Genomic DNA, 18,928 nt, shown 5'->3' with positions numbered 1-18,928 from the left:
TGAAATAAAAGACATTAAATCTCTCAAAATCTGATTAAACAACTCCACAAACAGCATCACCAGCTTCAGTCATTACTAAGCAGACTGGCTTAATTGTAATAATAATAATTAAAAAAAAAAAAAAAAAAAAAAAAAAAAAAAAAAAACATGATGCCACCATAATTGTGGTCAAGGTTTGCTTTAGTTTGACTCTTGACCCTTTTAATGACTCACAATAATTTTGCTTCTAAGCAAATGTAGTATTGTTTCACAGCAAATATTTGTGTGTTGCTGAATCAAATGTTTGAAACAACAGATTATTTTACACTTTCTGCTTATAGCTCATTTGTGTGAACATTATAAAGTGATCTTTCTCTTTGGTTTATTGCTGAAAAAAGGTCCTATTAAACAATCACCGCCATAAGAGGTGCATTGGCTCAGGATTTTAGACATGAACACTTATCATATGATCCTCAACAGTGGTGACAATAATTATTCATACTGCAGTGCATGATGGGAGTTTTTACTATGTTGTTACCCAGCATGCATTGCAGCATGAAGCATTTTGTTGATTGTCACCATTGTTGAGATTCATATGCTGGTACTTGATGTCTGTCTGTCTCTGAGTAATAGTGGTGTTTACTTATGCTTTACATGAACTTAAAATAATTATTTACTATTATATCATTTTTTTTTCTTTTGACTGCTTAAGTTTCACGGGGTTGGTTATGGTTATCTAAATGCATAAATTGAGAAAAAGGTACCTTGGATGTAGTCAAATCATTTCACAATTAAAATCTCAACATATAAAATCAATTAAAATATGCTTAACGTAAAGCACTGACCACTCTGTTTTACAACATCACATGTACAGTTAAACAGAGATCTAACACAAAAACTGAAGGGTCAAGAGCTAAACTAAAGCAAATGCTGATCTTCATGATGGTGGCATCATTTTAACCACTAAAACATCAACTTTTGATCCTCTGTAAATCTCAATAAGATCTTCTGTAGACGTGTGACAGAAATAAAGTCAGTCTGGTTAATAATGAGTGAAGCTGTTTGTGGAGTTGTTTAATCATCATCTGCTGAGATCTTGAGAGATTTAATCACTTATTTTATTTCAGTTGATTTAATCTGTGGCTGAAATCAGTTGTAGTTCTTGTGTTTGTCTTTTCTTCAGTGATTCTGTTTGTTAACAGCAGGTGTTCATCACTAATGCACAATCACCTTTTAATTGATCACTTCATTATCTCATTAACTTTAACTCTGCTTCAGTGTTAATTTAACTCTGTTTAGAGAGGGACCAAATGTTCTCTGAATAGAGTTGATTTTACTCTGTGGATTTTACTGTGTAACATCCATATACGCATCCATATACGCACCAAACGTATGTGACCACCAATTTATGGACAATATTTGTGGAACCTTGATTAATTTCAATGACTATCAGATTATTCTAGGTGCAGACTTCAATGCTTGTGTTCACCCTGAGTTAGACCGCTCTTCCACTGACCCCACTGTGGCAACGCCATCTTCAGTAGCTCTTAAGAATTTAATTGCAGAGCTTAATCTTGCAGACCCATGGCGTATTAAAAATGGTAATGCTAAAGCCTACACATTTTATTCTACCCGTCACAAGTGATTTTCTAGAATTGATTATTTTTTGGTTGATCCCTCTTTGGTCCAACACATTAGTACTATTGCCATTTTGCCTATTTTGATATCGGATCATTCACTGGTTACTTGTAATATCACTATAGGTGTTAAATTCTTTAAAATCAATAGATGGTGCTTTAATAACACACTATTATATGACATCTCCTTCTTAGATCAACTTAGACGAGAATTAATTATTTTTCTGGAAATTAATTCCAACTGCCATAATCCACAGATGTTATAGGAAGTTACAAAATGTTTTTTAAGGGGTAACTGCATTTCATACTCTTCCAAACTTAAAGTCTCTAGGAATAAACAGTTTGAGGAGTTAGAAAAAAAGATTCATGATCTAGAACGCCAACTGGCTCGTGCTTTTTCTGATAAGCTTAATCAGGAGCTCTCTTTATTGAAAGCAGAATATACTTCTCTATAACTATATCTAAAGCTGAGTTTATTATTCACAGAACAAAGCAAAAATACTATTTTAATGCAGATAGGTCTAGTAGATTGCTTGCATTGAAACTCAAAGAGTGCAAATCTAAAGCCAGCATTGACTCTATTAAAACTGGCTCTGGTGAAATCACAAAGGCTGTTAATGATGAGTTTAAACAATTTTATTCTACACTGTATTCATCTGAGGTTTCCCTTGACAGAGGAAAATGTAGTGATTTTCTTAGTTACTTGAATCTTCCCACTTTACCAATATCTGCTCAAGAATTGCTAGATGCTCCTTTAACATTGGAGGAACTCCACAATGCAGCTAAACTATTGCAGAAAGGTAAATCACCTGGCCCTGATGGAATTCCTCCAGAGCTCTATTTATCTATCTGGGACATTGTGGGCCCCCTAATTTTGAAGTCCATGAATTATGGCATTGATCACGGTACACTTCACAGAGATCAAAATGTAGCCATCATTACTCTTTTGGTTAAAAAGGGTAAAGATCCATTAAGTTGCTCTAGTTATTGTCCAATATCTTTGATATCAGCTGACGTTAAGATCCTGGCCAAAGCATTGGTTTTATGATTAGAACCATATATTGACAATCTGATCCATTATGACCAGACTGGCTTTTTGAAGGGCCATCTAGCATCCGATAACATGCACCGATTGTTACACATTATTGATCATGCCCGCACTAGTAATGTTACCTCTGCCATTTTTTCTTTGGACTCTCTCAAAGCATTTGATAGACTTGAATGGGACTATCTATGGGCTGTTCTGGAGCGATTTGGATTTGGCCCCAAGTTCCTAAATATTATTTGACTGTTATATCAAGGTCCTTCTGCTTCTGTAACAACAGGTTCCTGTCAATCACAACCTTTTTCACTTCAAAGGGGCTGCCGGCAAGGTTGTCCCTTATCACCAATTTTGTTTGCAGTCTCATTAGAGCCTCTTGCACAAGTTCTTAGACAAAGCCAAACAATAACACCTATAACTATCAATAACTCCCATCATCACATCTCATTGTATGCTGATGATATTATGCTTTATCTCTCAGATTTAAATTCCTCTCTACCAGAGGTTTTGCAATTGTTCAGTTCCTTTAGCACTATGTCTGGCTACAAAATAAATTGGGATAAGTCATCCTTAATGGCACTTAACAGTATTACTAAAGCAACATCTTTACCTAGTGGCCTTGCCTTTGCTAATTCATGTACTTATCTTGGTATTAAAATTGTTGATTCTCTGTCTAGGGTTGCTCAGACAAATTTCTCTGAAATCAGTCAAAAAATTAAGCAGGATATACAGAGGTGGGACAACTTAAAAATGTCAATGCAAGCTAGAATCAGTACGGTTAAAATGAACATTTTACCTAGAGTTAATTTTTTATTTTTCATGCTCCCCTGTTTTCCTCCCTGCAAATTTTTTAAAGAAATGAATACATTGATCTCTAAATTCATCTGGGGTGGTAAGCGTCCTAGAGTCAGTTTTTCAGTACTACAGCGTGCAAAACCGCATGGTGGTCTTGCTCTCCCCAATTTAATGCTTTACCACCTTGCTTTCCAAATCAGGGCCATGCGTGTCTGGGTGGACGCTCACTCCAAAGTACCCTGGAGGAGTATTGAGTCTGACCATGTTCTTCCCCATAGGCTTCAAGATCTGCCTTTTGCTGGTGTAGGCTCAAGAAGTTTACATCAGAAGTTCGGTAATATTATTTCAACTACGTTAAAAACTTGGTTTAATGCAGAAAAGATTACAGGTCATGTTAAAAAAATTTCACGTCAGTCTCCTCTTTGGAACAATACCCGCCTATTAACTGGTAATCAACCTTTCAGTTACCCTCCCTAGTCCATAAAAGGTGTGTTCACATTTGGTGATATATTCAATGGTAGTGGACTTCGCACATTTCAGGATATCCAAGCAGACTACTCCTTGCCAGGTACCTCCTTTTTTATGTATTTGAAGTTAAGGTCTGCAATGAAAGCATATGGGGTACCTTGGAACTCTAACTTAGATGATCACCCATTGTTAAAGTGGATCATAAACACTGGAAAACTCAGGGCACAGTCTCCTTGATCTATAAGCAACTACTTGAATGCTCATATAAGTCTTTGAAGATATTAGCTGTGTGGGAGAGAGAACTCTCCTGGTTGGGTTATAGTCCTGATTAGAATACAGTTTGGTTAAATCTTTGTCTTACCTCCAAAAACCCCTTGCACATCCTTATTCATTTCAAAACCGTACACAAAATGTATTGTACCCCATATAAGCGATATTTGATGAAACTCTCATCAAATCCTATCAGTCTGTGTAATAATAATTCTAAAGGTACCTTTTTGCACATGTTTTGGGACTGTTTAGTAATATCTAATTTCTGGAAACATGTAGTTCAAGGGTTAAAGTATATCACAAAGTTGCAATTTGATCTTGATCCTTGTCTTTTGTTGTTAAATGATGATTCTTCCTATAAGTTTACATTAGCTCAGAGAAGAGTGTTAATGTCTGGCTTCACTGCTGCGAAAAAAACAATTATACAGCAATGGTTTACTCCTGACATGGATCTTAGAAGATTCTGGCTGCTTTCTTTTCACCACATTGTTTGTTTAAAACGTAGTACTGCAAGGATTAATGGGGCTAGAATACAAACTGTCACCTATTGGAGTAATATAGTCCAAGCTTTGAAAGAATTGTTTTAAATTGAAGATTCATTATTCTGTTTGGTAATTTGCTGCCGTGGTTTTTCTGTATGTTCTTTTTAAGTTATTTTTTGAGTATTAATCACTGCACTTGTGATTTGGTGTTTCTTTTTGTTTTATTTTATTTATTTATTTATTTATTTATTTATTTATTTATTTATTTGGTACACATGCTCACTTCAGCTCTTAAGCTCTTTCAAATGTTATTATTTCAAATAAAGCTCTTCGAGTTCATCTCCACGTGTGAACAGAATCATGATGTACTTCTGAACTTCAGGACCAAATAAACCTTTAATGAAATACAGGAACTCTTCCTCATTTTTCACAGGTTTCTCTAGAGGAACGGTGAGCAGAACTGCACTGAGACCTGCTGAACACAGAGAGACCAGCTGATCTTTCAGCATTTTCAGCTGCTCGTTATCCAAATCTGGATCCAGTAGATCTGGAGAATCAATCACAGAAACCTGCTTCACTCCGATCTTGGTTTCTTTATCACGAACTACACCAAACTCATCTTCAGCTTTGTGGACTTTAAACTTTCGTTCACCCAGAATAGTGTTTCCAGATGAGCTTTTCCCAGACCTACTTCTGCCCATCAGAAGAATCCGGATCACTGGATCATCTGGACTGGAGCTGCTCACTGGCATCTCTGAAAAAGACAGAAAATATAGAATGTGACTGTAACATGGGGTAGTGTAGAAGATTTATATTAATTAAAACTATGAATTAATCAAGTACAATCAATGTGAATATGTATCAAGATATTTTAATATTATAATCCTGTGTTTGCCTGTGTGTATAGAGGCTGGCATAAGAATGGTATAGAGGCTTGCAGGAGAACAGAATGTACTGACATAGATGTTATGGTAAAGCTACACTATTAGATAAAGCTGTGTATGGGGCCTCTGCCTCCTGACTGCTGGAAGATAACAGACGATGAACAAAATGTATAGAAAACGTATTGAACACCCTCTCTCGGCCTTATTGTACCTGACAATAAAGTCTATGTTCTGGTATCAAAACCTTAAGACTATTTTCACAGAAAAGTGGCAGAAGACACCACAGTAATCGTGGCCTAATGGTTAGATAGTCAGGCTTGTGACCCGAAAGTTCGCCGGTTCAATTCTCACACCAACAAGAATTGAAGGCAGGGATTTATAAACAGAACCTTCATCCAGCTTCAGTACCACCAAACCCCTGATTGCTCTCCAGGCACTGAAGCAAAAATGGCTGCCCACTGCTCCAGGTGTGTCCTCACTACTCACTGTGTCTGTGTGCACATTCAGATGTGATGGTGTACAATACTCAGAGTAAGTATACCATACTTGGCAACACATCACAACTGTCACTTTTCACTTTTTTCACTATAAGGCAAATATGTACTAATTTCAAATGATGAAGGATTAAAAAAGATCTAATGCAATAATAATCAATTCAATAATCAAACAAGATTGTGTCCATTCTCAAATTTATTGACCTGTTGTTGCTTGCATTTATAATTTATATTTCAGGTGAGTATGAAGGTGATCTAGATGGTTCTGAGCAGCAGGTCTGTGCTTGTTCTGCATTTGCTTCAACATCAGTCATTTATGATGACATTCAGAAGACCCAAATGACTCCTTGAGAACATCACAAACTTACAGATGGTACTCATCCAATCTAATACTTCTACCGCCGCTGTTGCTGCAACGGCATCTTTAGAAATGTGTATTTGCTGCCTTTTACCGCTAAGTGGCGCTTTAACCACAGACTTTCAAAAGTTAGAATGTAAACACGTTGCCGCTCATTCCCTCACATTTTGCACTCTGCCAATGGGCTCGTTGATGGCTGTGGTAGTGGATAAATTGGTTGCAGTTGGTCTACAATCTAAGGTAAACTAGGAAATTTAGTACTTTAGTGTGTTTGTGGCACTTTTGTGGTTTGTGGAATAATAGAAAGTCATGAAAATGCTAGCTCCCCATAAAAAAAAAAAAATTAAAAAAATAAGAGATTTGTACCTTTCTGGGCAGAGGTGGTAATTTTACCAAACTAAGTTTTGAGTGTGTTTGTGTTTCAGCGACACTTGTTTATTTTAATTAAGAGCTCTTCAGTCAGGATGCAGCTATTCATGTGTATGCAGTGATGTACTATACCCAAACCCCTAGGGGGAGCTCTTACAAAGAAAGATCTGCTCGAACGCATTTAGTAATATAGTTTATGCAGAAATGAGCAGAGGACATAAAGATTGAGACACTCCATTTGTAATCGCTGTGTATTCTTTATTTTCTTTATCTTCAGGTAAGGTTAATCTCATATATTGCTATATTACATTAACTGCTCCGTGAACAGTTTTCAGTGACACTATGATGTATTAAGTGAGTCCTGATTACGAAACAATGTTTGAATTATCTGTGAATATAGTGTGATCCGAAACCACGGTAGTAAAATCTGTGAACGAACCAGATATGGGTGCTATGTAAAGGAATGAAAATATTGGTTCTAAATAGTAATGGTTATTTTTGTTACTTCTGTTCATATAGTTGAACAAGGCAGTTAAGTGTAATTTGAGTTTATTAATACACGTGGAGTTCATTGGTGTCCACCATTTTGTGTGGATCGTATACCGCTGTGTCGTTAGAGTTAACAAAAACACAAGGGAGGTAATACTGTTTATTTATGGAACAAAAGATTTGTGAAATGCGACATGAGAATATAATTAGTGTCATGGTTAATTCAGAGTATGTCATTTATGCTTTAACTGAGAATGTGCATAATCTAAACAAGTTCAAACTGAGTTTAAAAATTGTTTTTGTTGTTACTTGGCAGGATATATGTTTATATGCTTCATGGAAGATGAATGTGAATGCTTACATTTAGTTAGTGAACAACAGAGATGATTGAAGGAGATTCTGAGTTTTGAACGTATTTAGTAATATAGTTTATGCAGAAACGAGCAGAGGACATAAAGATTGAGACACTCCGTTTGTAATCGCTTTGTATTCTTTATTTTCTTTATCTTCATTGCCGTACTTTCATCCATTTTCCAATAAATGTATTACACTGGAAAGACGCCTGTTCCATTGCAGACCTGTAACATGTTTGTTACTCAGGACAAACTCAAGCAACATGGTAAATAGCAGTAAGCCTGTGCTTACATTTTACTTTGTTACACAATACAATGTATTTCAAATGTACAAATTTAAGAGGTGTGCAGTATTAGTTAACAGGACAGAAAACTACAGTAGGCTACTCCTGTGCATGACATGCCTAAATTAAGAAATCGTTGAACTTTTTTTTTATTATTATTAATTCCTTCTTTAATTTTAGTGAAAAGGTGAGCACACTGTACTATTTTGTTCCCATTATTAAACAAGAAATTAATAAATATAACCTGACCATGATTTGGCCAAAACAATGATACGTCCTGGGTTACGTAAGTAACCCTAGTTTCTCGAGGAAACAAAATGCTGCATCAGAGAATGCCTTGAGAACACCTTCAGCTGACCACACTCTGAAACGTGTGTAATCAGTCCTATAGGGAAGCGAGATGTCACGGGCAGGGTGGTGTAGAGACCAGGAAGCTATAAAGCACGTGCAGCGAATGCAGCCGGCAGCTTCTGAACAGCAAGCGCTGCAGGGATGCCAGAAGAATGGCTCAGAGACGCAGCTTCTCGCTCCCTCGAGGAACTAGGGTTACATACGTAACCCGGGATGTTCCCCTTCGGGAACTCAAGCTGCGTCGAAAAACACATTGGGAACAATATGCCCACGCCACCAGACTTGCAAATCTCTGCCCAGTGTGTGAGTGCACAACTAGGGCGGAAACAGGGAGCCAGAGTGGTTCAGACACTGAGGAAGAACCTCACAGATGCGGCGTGGACCAGCCCGCGGCATTACAAAGGTCTTGTCAGGAACAACTGACAGGAAGACCTAAGCCACACTGCAGTAGAGTGAGTCTTGACCCCCAGAAAAGGGGAGATCAGAGGACTCAAATAAGAAGAAATGGTATCTCCATCTGTGGACGTGCGTGTCAGTGTTTGCACTAGACACATACACTAAGCTTCACTGGTCGGAGAGGCAGAGACCTGAGGTACGATGGGCCGTGGCATGGAGGAAGCACTAAGCACGTACCCTAGAATGGGGTAGCAGAAAAAGCTTGGCCACCAGGCACAAGGCTCTTCAGTGAAGAGATGGACTGAAAAAGTCTTTTGTTTAGGCACACACAGACATCAAGAACCAGCATATGAATCTCAACAACAGTGACAAACAGCATATTCAGATAAATAGAATCAACTTTGAACATCGCAAAACAAGCTACTAAAAAGACAGAAAAAGAAAATAGTAAGAATAAAAGAAATTACAAAGACAATTCTGCTCATAATTTATTCATGCCGCAATGCATGATGGGAGCCATGGATGAGTTCTGATTGGCTACAACATGCTTTTTTGATGGTCACTGTTGTTGTGATTCTCACGCTGATTCTTCGTGTCTGTGTGTCTTAATTATGTTTTACAAAGTTTTTGATCAAAGTAAGTTTTAAAAACCTCAGTCAGATCACTACATGAAGGTTATGTAAAAACATAATCAAGGCCACATAATCGCCTTTCCTCTGGTTTGTCTAGTTGTTATAACTCAGTTACAGCAGCCAAACAAAATCTAAAGTTAAAAATGTAAGTGTCAACAGCCCAACTAACAAACACTGACCACTATAATGGTGACATAAAACTGTGATTTTCTCCTTTGGTGATTCTGCTTGTTAACATCAGGTGTCTTATAATGGTCAATCAGCACTTAATTAATCACTAATGATCTCATTAACTTTAACTCTGCCTCAGTGTTAATTTGACACTCTTCAGTGTTACTTTTAACACTCTTGAGAGTGGAGTCATATAAACTCCCAGGAGAGTTCATTTAACACTGGGCTTTTTGCTGTGTGGGCAGTGGACTGAGTTGAACTGGTGATTGCCATATCAAAAGTGAAAGGCCACTTCAAAATGTGCAGTTTTCTCGCTGAGCGAGCTCTTAGAGTGAAGGATGGTTTTCGCAACCTCAGTTGTGAAACTGAAGGCTATGAACTCCCTGGAGCAGAGCGATGGGGTGAAGAATGTACAGAAGAAACCTCGCTGAGGTCTGTACAAAAGCAACCAGTCCAGGAGGAGCTGGGTGAGTCAGAGAGGTCAGAGGGGATAGTGTGAAATCTCCTAAGTCGCAACAAATCGACTTAAGACTGGCCAGACTTCCTCGAAAGAGTGCCACCACGTAAGGTGGAGTTTCGCCCCGGACGACTGACAGGCAGTCTGCTCCCTGGTTGGGACACCAAGCGGAGTGGAGGCTTCAGCAGAATGACTCTCTAAACGAGTGGAAGCCTAACTACACTCAGCCTTGATAGGGGAACTCTTAAGAGTGGAGGTCTCAGTATACCGACCCTCTAAGCGAGAGGAGACCTAGATACACTCAACGTCAGAAGCAGTTTGTGAGGCTTCAGAAAAAAGGTCTACAGATATATTACTGCCACAAGACAGAGCTCTGAAGAGTGAAAACTTCAGCAAGATGACTCTCTTAGCGAGAGGAAGCCCAACAACACCCAACCCTATTAGAGCCCAGTGGGCCTTATTGACTCTCTTGACTGCGGTGAGGAAAGGCTCAACATACAGTCACAACCCCAAATTCTTTCATGTAGGCAAGAACAGCATCTCAATGCTGGACCACCAATCGCTCTGATCGAGCTAACAACAACAACAACAACAACAACAATGTTGCATAGAATGTGAAAGAGTGGAGTGAGAGTGCGAGGCCAAGGGGAAGCAACCCCAAGCAATACACTTTGCCCCCAAAGCGTACCATAGGGACTTCCTTCGTGGAAGAAGGAAACTACTTCTTGGTAAACCTTCTGCAAAGCCCAGACCACAGATGGTGGGCTACCTACTCATGACCCAGCAGGGGAGATAGCACTGTCTAGGCAAAGTTCAGGGCAACCATCACTTTAAACCCTAAAAAGGGGAGTGATCCCAAGCTAACACATAGGTATCCTCAGATAGCCATGTGCCTGGAAGGCTACCAGAAGGGGGAGCGGAGGTTACCCAGAGCACGCAGAGTAGGCTGTTACTTGGAACCCTAACAGGGGGGCAGCACTGTCTAGGTAGGGCTCTTTTCCCCGGGAGCAGAGCGATCGGGGGAAGAATGTACAGACAAAGCCTCGGCGAGGTCTGTACCAAAGCAACCAGTCCAAGAGGAGCTGGGTGAGTCAGAGAGGCCAGAGGGAATAGTGCGAAGTCTTCTGAGTCGCAGCAAATCCACTTAATACCAGTCAAACTTCCTCCAAATGAGTGCCACCCTCTCAGGTGGAGTCTCCCTCAGGCTTTGACAAGTCACCTGCTCATCCTTCTTCGGAACAGTGAAGTAGCGGCTGTAGAACCCGGACTTTCTGTCAATAGGAGGGAGACCTCCTTTCTCAAGGGAGTGTACTTCTTGTTCCATGACCAGAGCCTGCTCAGGAGCTTCCAAGTAGACGAAACCCGGTAAAATGGAAGCAGGAAAACTAAACTGGATTCTGTAGCCTGTAGCTCGGTGCCCTGAAGCAGCGAATGCTGCGAGATGCGCTCGCTGAAGACCACTGTGCCATGAAGCACCGAGGTGGCAGGGTTAACAGATTGATCTCCCGAGGGCACTGAGGAGAGACGGGCGCCAAAAGATGAGGTGTACACTGCTCTTCCTCAGAGGGGCCTGCTCTCAGACGTCCTAGACGGCAGGTGTCCAGAACGCATGATGACCTCTTAGATCCAGGAGGAGTGTTTCAGAGCATGAAAGGCACAGATGTACCACATGAGCTGGCGGCCGCTCCACAGACCATGGGCTGAGCGGCCACTCATGACAGTTCACCAACCGGTGAGGGTGGCATCTGCCGTTAGCATTAAGCGATGACAACGAGTCCCCAACACCGGGCCCTGAGACCATAACCAAGGCTTCTCCACATGTTTAAGGCACATAGGTAGCACTGCATGACCTTGATCATGGAAAGTTAAAGAAAAACTCCTTGGTTCTGAGTCACCACTGCAGGGATCTCATGTACAGCAGGCCAAGAGGTATCCCGTTGGATGCAGTTGCCATCAGACCCAACAGTTTCTGGAACCGTTTGACAGTGAGTGACAAGCCTACTCTTACTCTCTTGACTGCAGTGAGGATCTACTCAATCTGAGCAGGAGAGACGTGCCTGCATCGTGGTTGACTCCAACACCACACCCACATAAGTGGTTCTCTGTAACACTTTCCCCGGCGTTCAGTCGGGGTGAGAGAGTATTAAATGGCTGCTCTACAAAGGCTGCTCCCGCCCAGCAGCCTATGTCACTGTGCCCACACATCAACCTCCTCGGAGGAAGAGAGGTGTAGCACCATACTCTCAAATGGTGGAAACACAAAGCATGCTTCCGAACCAAGAGAGCACAGTAAATAAATTTTATTCCTCAGAGTTAAATGGGCACATTATGAATGAACACAGACTGCCCCCTCAAGAGCGGACTGTGCATGCTCACCTCCCAAACAAACCACACATAAATCGTGTGAATTCCCGCCCCCGCGAGGGCAGGGAGAAATAGGCGATCTAATATGCAGTCTGCTCAATTTCCTCGGAGAAAGACAGCTGCAGCAGCATGAGCTCTCACTCAGAGCGGGAAGAATCGCAGTGCAGGCTTCCGAGTCCCAAGAGAGAGCCACGGGGAGCAGCTCGAGAGCTGACACAGCCCGCCTCGCCACGAGCTCTCACTCAAACGGCAAAGAAACCGCAGCGCGGGCTTCCGACCCCGAGAGAGAGTGCTAGATCTAGGGAGAACGGCAGAGAAAAGACGAGCCCGTCTCTATGCGTCTGTAAAGACGTGTTAGAATCTCCACGTTTCCCCACCTGAGATAGCCACAATGCAAGCTAACACCATTACTGCACACACTCCAGAAACACCATCACAAGTAAGTCCACGCTTAGCGCTCCCGGAGAAGTTTGACGGCAACCCGACAAAATGTAAAGGATTTACACTACAATGCTCTCTGTTTGTGGATCAACAACCGATGCTGTATTCTACCGAGGCTGGTAAGATCGCATTTGTTTTTTTATTGCTTACTGGCAAAGCACTAGAGTGGATTACGGTGGTGTGGAAAGAGGACGGAAGTAGTTTTCCTACATTCGAAATATTCTTGCAACGCTTCCGTGAGGTCTTTGATTATCCTAAAGAGGGCAAGAACGCGGGCGACCGTTTACTCTCAGGGGAAAATGACCGCGGCTGAATATGCTCTCGCCTTTCGCACTCTTGCCGCACAAACTTCATGGATCGATGACACACTTAAAGTACTGTTCAGAAGAAGATTAAACCATGAATTACAATCTGAACTGGCCTGTCGTGATGAGGGAAGAAATTGAAATAAATTTATTTAACCCTCTGGGGTCTGAGGGTGTTTTGGGGCCCTGGAGAAGTTTTGACATGCCCTGACATTTGTGCTTTTTTTAGTATCTTAAAAACACATTAATGGCTAAAGTCTGGTTACACTGTAATCAGCACAAACTGGGCTACAATAATATGTAAGCAACATGAATGTACATGTTTGTGTGTTTGAGAAAACAATGTTTATGCGTGGTTAGTGAAAATCTTTTTTTTTTTTTAGTCACTGAAATAAGACCAAGAAACACATTCAGAACATTCGTGCACAAGACTTTTGAGAACTGGATGTGGTAGGCTAGAGTTTTTTCTACAAAATGATGTGAAAATCATCTCATTCAGTCATTCACAAAAAACAATATACTTATTTAAATTTTCTAAGAGGTGTTTTGTGATCGAAAGGGAATATGCGAGGGAGTGACAATGGGCACTGAATATTTAGTGATTCACACCTGAGAGACAAAAGGCCCTCCCCTAATGGCCCATCAATGAGACTGTGACTGTCAGGTAAGAAACAATGAGAGAAGATTCAGAGATTGGGGTTTTAGATTATCTGTATTTTATTTACAACACAGTATAATATAAACATACATTATGAAGGTCAAAGTCACATTATTAAGCACACTGATCTAACCACAGAGATGTGAACAGACGGCGTGTTCTACCTGAAAACTATTTTCTGAATTCTGTTCAACAAGTAACACAAGTAAATAATATCTGATATTTAAGTGCTTGCAAAACTCATCATCAGTAGTCAAGGAACTTGTTTTACCAACAGAATAACAGTGTAGTTGAAGATCTGATGTTGGTACAGTGCTCTCAGAGGAAAGGTTTGCAGGATTAATCTGTTGTGCAGGTATCAGATCACAAACAACTAAAGCAAAACAAAAAAACATATGTGAGCGTGTTAATATCAGGAGCAGTTTAAATGATCCTTGCTAAATAAAAGCATTAGTTCTATCATTTCTATCCCAAAAAATATTCATATAGGTATATAGTCACTAACATAAATAAATGAATAAATCAGTGCACATGTTGATAGGCCTGGAGCAATATTGTTACATTAGCGATCACTAATATTGCCCATGTGATTTTATAGTTATCATATGCACACATGCTTTGTATTTATTATTATACAGTATAAAAACAACATCTGAGAAACTAAATTACTATTAAGCACATACAGGCTTGATTAGATAATTTCAGAGTATTCAACAGTAAAGACTAGTCTAAGCATTCTTAAACATTACTTTTATATCGTTTTATATTACTTTTAGATGCATTGAAAAGTTGCCTATGATATTTCAAAATGTTGCACTCGATTTCACATATTTTAGTCAGGAATTATAGTTTTGAAAAAGTCCAACTAGTAAATGCGTTCAAGTTTATGTCTCAACAACACATTATCTGGTGTTAATAAGAAACATTACTTACACTGTGTAAGATCCTCTCGTCATCTGTCTGTAGTCGCGCTCGCGTTCTGTTTGTGAGATAAACAAGCTCAGCCTGTTCCTCTCAGCGCGTCCTCATCTGGAGTAAATACAAGGCTTTTTCCTCTCAGCGCTTTCTTCCAAAAACGAAAGTATCCGACACAAACACGTTGCCGCTTTGTTTACGAGTTGATGTGGGCGTTCATTTCGCGCATCTTTCACGTGGATGTTTGTAATAACAATAGAGCCACCGCGCGTGGGCGTGATCTAATTAGCGGTAATGAGCGCAGATGGGGAAATTCGGTTTCATACGGATTACTTACACACAGAATATGTGTTTTCGATTAAACTTACTTAATTTAAAAGTAGACATTCCAAGCTTTCTAATAGACATATCTCTGGTGTTTGTGTGTCATTTATTCGCTGAGTTTTAGTTCATTTTAGTGACGCGTTTCAACTGGATATTCACGGAGACTGAGAAGACTGAAATGACACGCTGTATATTTACTTTATTTACAAAAACCACGAACATTTGTTAATATGTTGAGCGTACACAAATAAAAGTAAACTTTCTACAGATTCAGGTGATGTATTACTTTTATGTGTCCAATCAAAATTGAGGGAGCAATTCAAGTTCTTTTTGCTCACATCTGGAAAATATGCGCGTGCTCCCGCCTGCGGGTTAGCCGACCCCAGGGTGTTAACTCGCTATACAGATTGATAATCTCATCTGGTCACGTAAACCCAGCCCTCGCAGCACTCGCCGAATTAATGTCCCTGCAATGACAGACAAGACCGAACCCATGCAAGTGAATGCATATCATCTGGGAGAGGAAGAGGAGAGAAATCGTCGCCTGACCCAATGTCTATGCCTGTATTGAGATGAAAAAAAGAAAAAAAGATGGGGGTCTTTGGCCATGTATAGACTATCAAGGGATTGAATTAAATAACAATCCAGTTTCGTTATCCCCTACTGTTGGTTCCTGCCGCCCTGGAACAACTCCAGCCAAATACTACACCAAGCTTGATCTTCGCAGTGCTTATCCGCATAAGAGAGGGGGACGAGTGGAAGACAGCTTTCTTCACTAGTACTGGACATTATGAATATTTGGTCATGCCCGTCGGCCTGGTGAATCCGTAATCTCAAGTGGTCCAGTGCAGCCATTCAGGCATTTGAACAGCTCAAACAACGATTTGTCACTGCCCCCATTCTGCACCATCCTAACCAAGAACTCCCCTTCGTTGTTGAAGTTGACGCCTCCAACACTGGTTTAGGAGCTGTCCTTTCCCAAAGACAAGGTACACCTGCAAAACTGTATCCATGTGCCTTCTATTCTAGGAAATTAAATGTGGCTGAAAGAAATTATGATGTTGGTGACCGGGAACTCTTGGCCATGAAGGTTGCTTTTGAAGAATGGCGTCACTGGTTGAAGGGAGCTACACACCCCTTCACAGCCTTGACTGATCACAAAAACCTGGAATATCTGAGGACGGCCAAAAGACTCAACCCCAGGCAGGTGTGTTCTTCACTTGATTCAACTTCATATACACATGAGCAAGCTAACTCTAAATCCGCCAGTAGTCGCTCGGTGGGGGGGCTCTGTTACAGAGACGAACTCCATGATTCCCTCCTCCGACCATCAGAGGAGGGCTTCATCGCCTAAATATTGACTCACACATACACACACACACTCACCTTCACACTACATCTCCCATCAGCCCCGTACCTGGTACTGATCACCCAGTCCAGTTGTAACCAATCCACTGGCCTATATAAGCAGTCCGTTTTCCCTGCCTCTTAGCAAAGTCTTGTTCGACCACGGTTAACAATTCTGAGCGTTTATACCCTGTTGTGACCCAGGTTGTTTCTCGTTACTGATTCACTGCTGCTTGCCTTTTGGATTTTTGAACAGTTTCTGATTTATGATTTCTAGCCGCCTGCCCTGATCTCCTGCCTGTTAACCGACTACAATTGTGTTTTGCTCTCTGACATAGTGTTTTTCTGGTATCGGATCTTTTGCCTGTCTGACCATGACTTTAAATAAAGCCTGCATATGGATCCCACTTCGAGTGACGCTTCGGTACAATCATCAAGTTGTTTTTAGTTGGCAAAAAGGCAAAGCTGGAAAACTGCTTAGGAATAAAGTTCAGAATCTGAAGCTATCTAAATAAATATGAGCTGGGTAAATCAAATTTTCCTCAAAGCTGTGTAAAGGATGCAAAAATTGTTGTCAATGTATAGCTGACTAACTGTAGCTAAGCCATGTTCCTTCCAGATGTTAAAAGCCCTATCCATCAAAGAGGGTGGAAATGAAATAGTACAAGGGTCTTTAAAGTCTAACAGAACTGAGACCAAATTCTTAGTGAATGTTTAAGAACTGTTTTTCCTTTTATTAAAGTAGTATACTTAAATGGAACTGGTACACTTAGTAAGGATGTTAAAGTTGCTGGAGAACAAAAGGCAGTTTCCATCAGTACCCACTGAGACTTATTTAATTGTAAATTTTGCTGCACTCAATATAACAGATTCCTAATGTTCACAGCCCAATAATAGTTTTGAAAATTTGGCGGAGCCAGGCCACCCAAACACTTTGATGACTTTGATTAAATTCGTTTTGACTTATTCCATATGAAAGAAGAAATATTTCGCTGCAAAACTGTAAAAAAAGATTTTGGAATAAATATAGGAAGACACTGAAAAAAATATATAAAAATTTAGGAAGAAAATTCATTTTGATTACATTCACCCTGCCTATCAAAGATAGAGGATACCAGGATACAAAGAGAGACTTAATATAATTATGCATTGGACTAATGTTGGCACTGAATAGGTCAGAGTATTTACGGGTCACCTGAATCCCCAAGTATTTAAAACGATTTCTAACAATGGAAACAGTTCACTTTTACAGAAATTTTGTTTGTATCCGGAGAAACTGCTGAAAGTATCTAAAATAGAAAGAATTTGAGGAATTGAAGAAAGAGGGTTAGTGTTACACGGACGGTCTCTGTGGCTCCCTCTATCCCCCACCAGCGGGAGCTCTCACCGGAGTTTTAGAAATTACCCTTCCCATAATCCCGTGCCTGGGACTGCCACTTCCGGGTCTCCCGGTTCACTTCCCCTCTGTCGGCCATTTTAGAGCGCTTCGCGGTCTCACACATCGCGAAGTTTTGTTAGTCATGCTATCAATCCTGAGCGTTCTTTTCTCGGACTGCCTACTCGTTGCCAACCGGACTGTGTATCGTGTGTGTGAACCTTTGCTGCCTGCCTTTTGTCGACCCTCGCGTTTCCTTTGGATTAACCCCTTTGATTGCCGCCGGCCCCGACCTATTGCATGGACTTTGACTACCCGATTGGATTTGCCTTCACCACACCTGTCCGCCGTTGTTGACCCGAGCTTGTTGTTTACGTCTGAGTATTTAATAAAGCTGTTGCAAATGGATCCAACGCCTCCGGATTCGTCATTGACTCCGTTACAGAAAACCTCGCCAGCTACGGATCCAGCGACAGCAGGTCAGATTGCATCCGAGGTTTCCGCCCAGGCCTCCATGTTGTCACGCCATCAACAGCAACTGGATCATCTGACCGCCCTAACCGAGCAGCTGGTACGGGCCGTACAGGGACTGCAGATCGCTACACCACCGGCAGTTTCTCCTCCTCCGGCCGCCAGTCCGTCCCCGGCCGCGCCGCCCGTCACCGCGAGTCCCCGACTGGCGTTTCCGGAAAAATTTGACGGTTCGCCGGGTAAGTGTAAGGGGTTTCTACTACAATGCACGTTGTTCGTAAACCAGCAGCCACACCTGTACCCCACCGACGAGGGTCGGATTGCGTTCGTTTGCTCATTGCTTACTGGGAAAGCTCTGGAATGGGCCACTGCTGTTTGGGATCTCGGTCAGCCTACTTTCCCTTCTTTCGCCGCCTTCCTCAAAAGCTTCAAGGAGGTCTTCCAGCCCAGCCCAGAGAGCAGTGAGGCCGGGGAACAGATAATGGCATTAAAGCAAGGACGACGCACCGCGGCTGAATATGCGCTGGACTTTCGCACGCTGGCGGCGCAGAGTGGATGGAACGACGGACCCCTAAAGTTGCATTACCGTAAGGGATTACAGCCGGATCTACAGGTGGGGCTGGCTTGTCGGGACGAGGGGCTGTCGCTCAGCCAGTACATCGATCTGTCCATCCGCATAGACAACGTCATGCGCGCTCGCAAGCCCAGTCGAGCAGTCACCATGATCCCTCCAACCAGTCCCATCCCCGTGGCCTCACCAGAACCTATGCAGCTGGGGGTGACTAAACTGTCTGCAGAGGAGAGAGAGCGGCGCCTC

The 18,928-nt window shown here is 41.4% G+C and overlaps 1 pseudogene; it reads right to left on the bottom strand.

Moving 5' to 3' along the window:
• Nucleotides 1-18,928, bottom strand: part of LOC127176300 (GTPase IMAP family member 8-like) — a 39,463-nt pseudogene that overhangs the window by 7,186 nt on the left and 13,349 nt on the right.

The sequence above is a fragment of the Labeo rohita genome, chromosome 2 (assembly GCF_022985175.1).
Source record: "Labeo rohita strain BAU-BD-2019 chromosome 2, IGBB_LRoh.1.0, whole genome shotgun sequence".
Lineage (NCBI taxonomy): Eukaryota > Metazoa > Chordata > Actinopteri > Cypriniformes > Cyprinidae > Labeo > Labeo rohita.
Note: the sequence above shows the minus strand (reverse complement) of the source record. Positions and strands in the feature narration are given on the sequence as shown.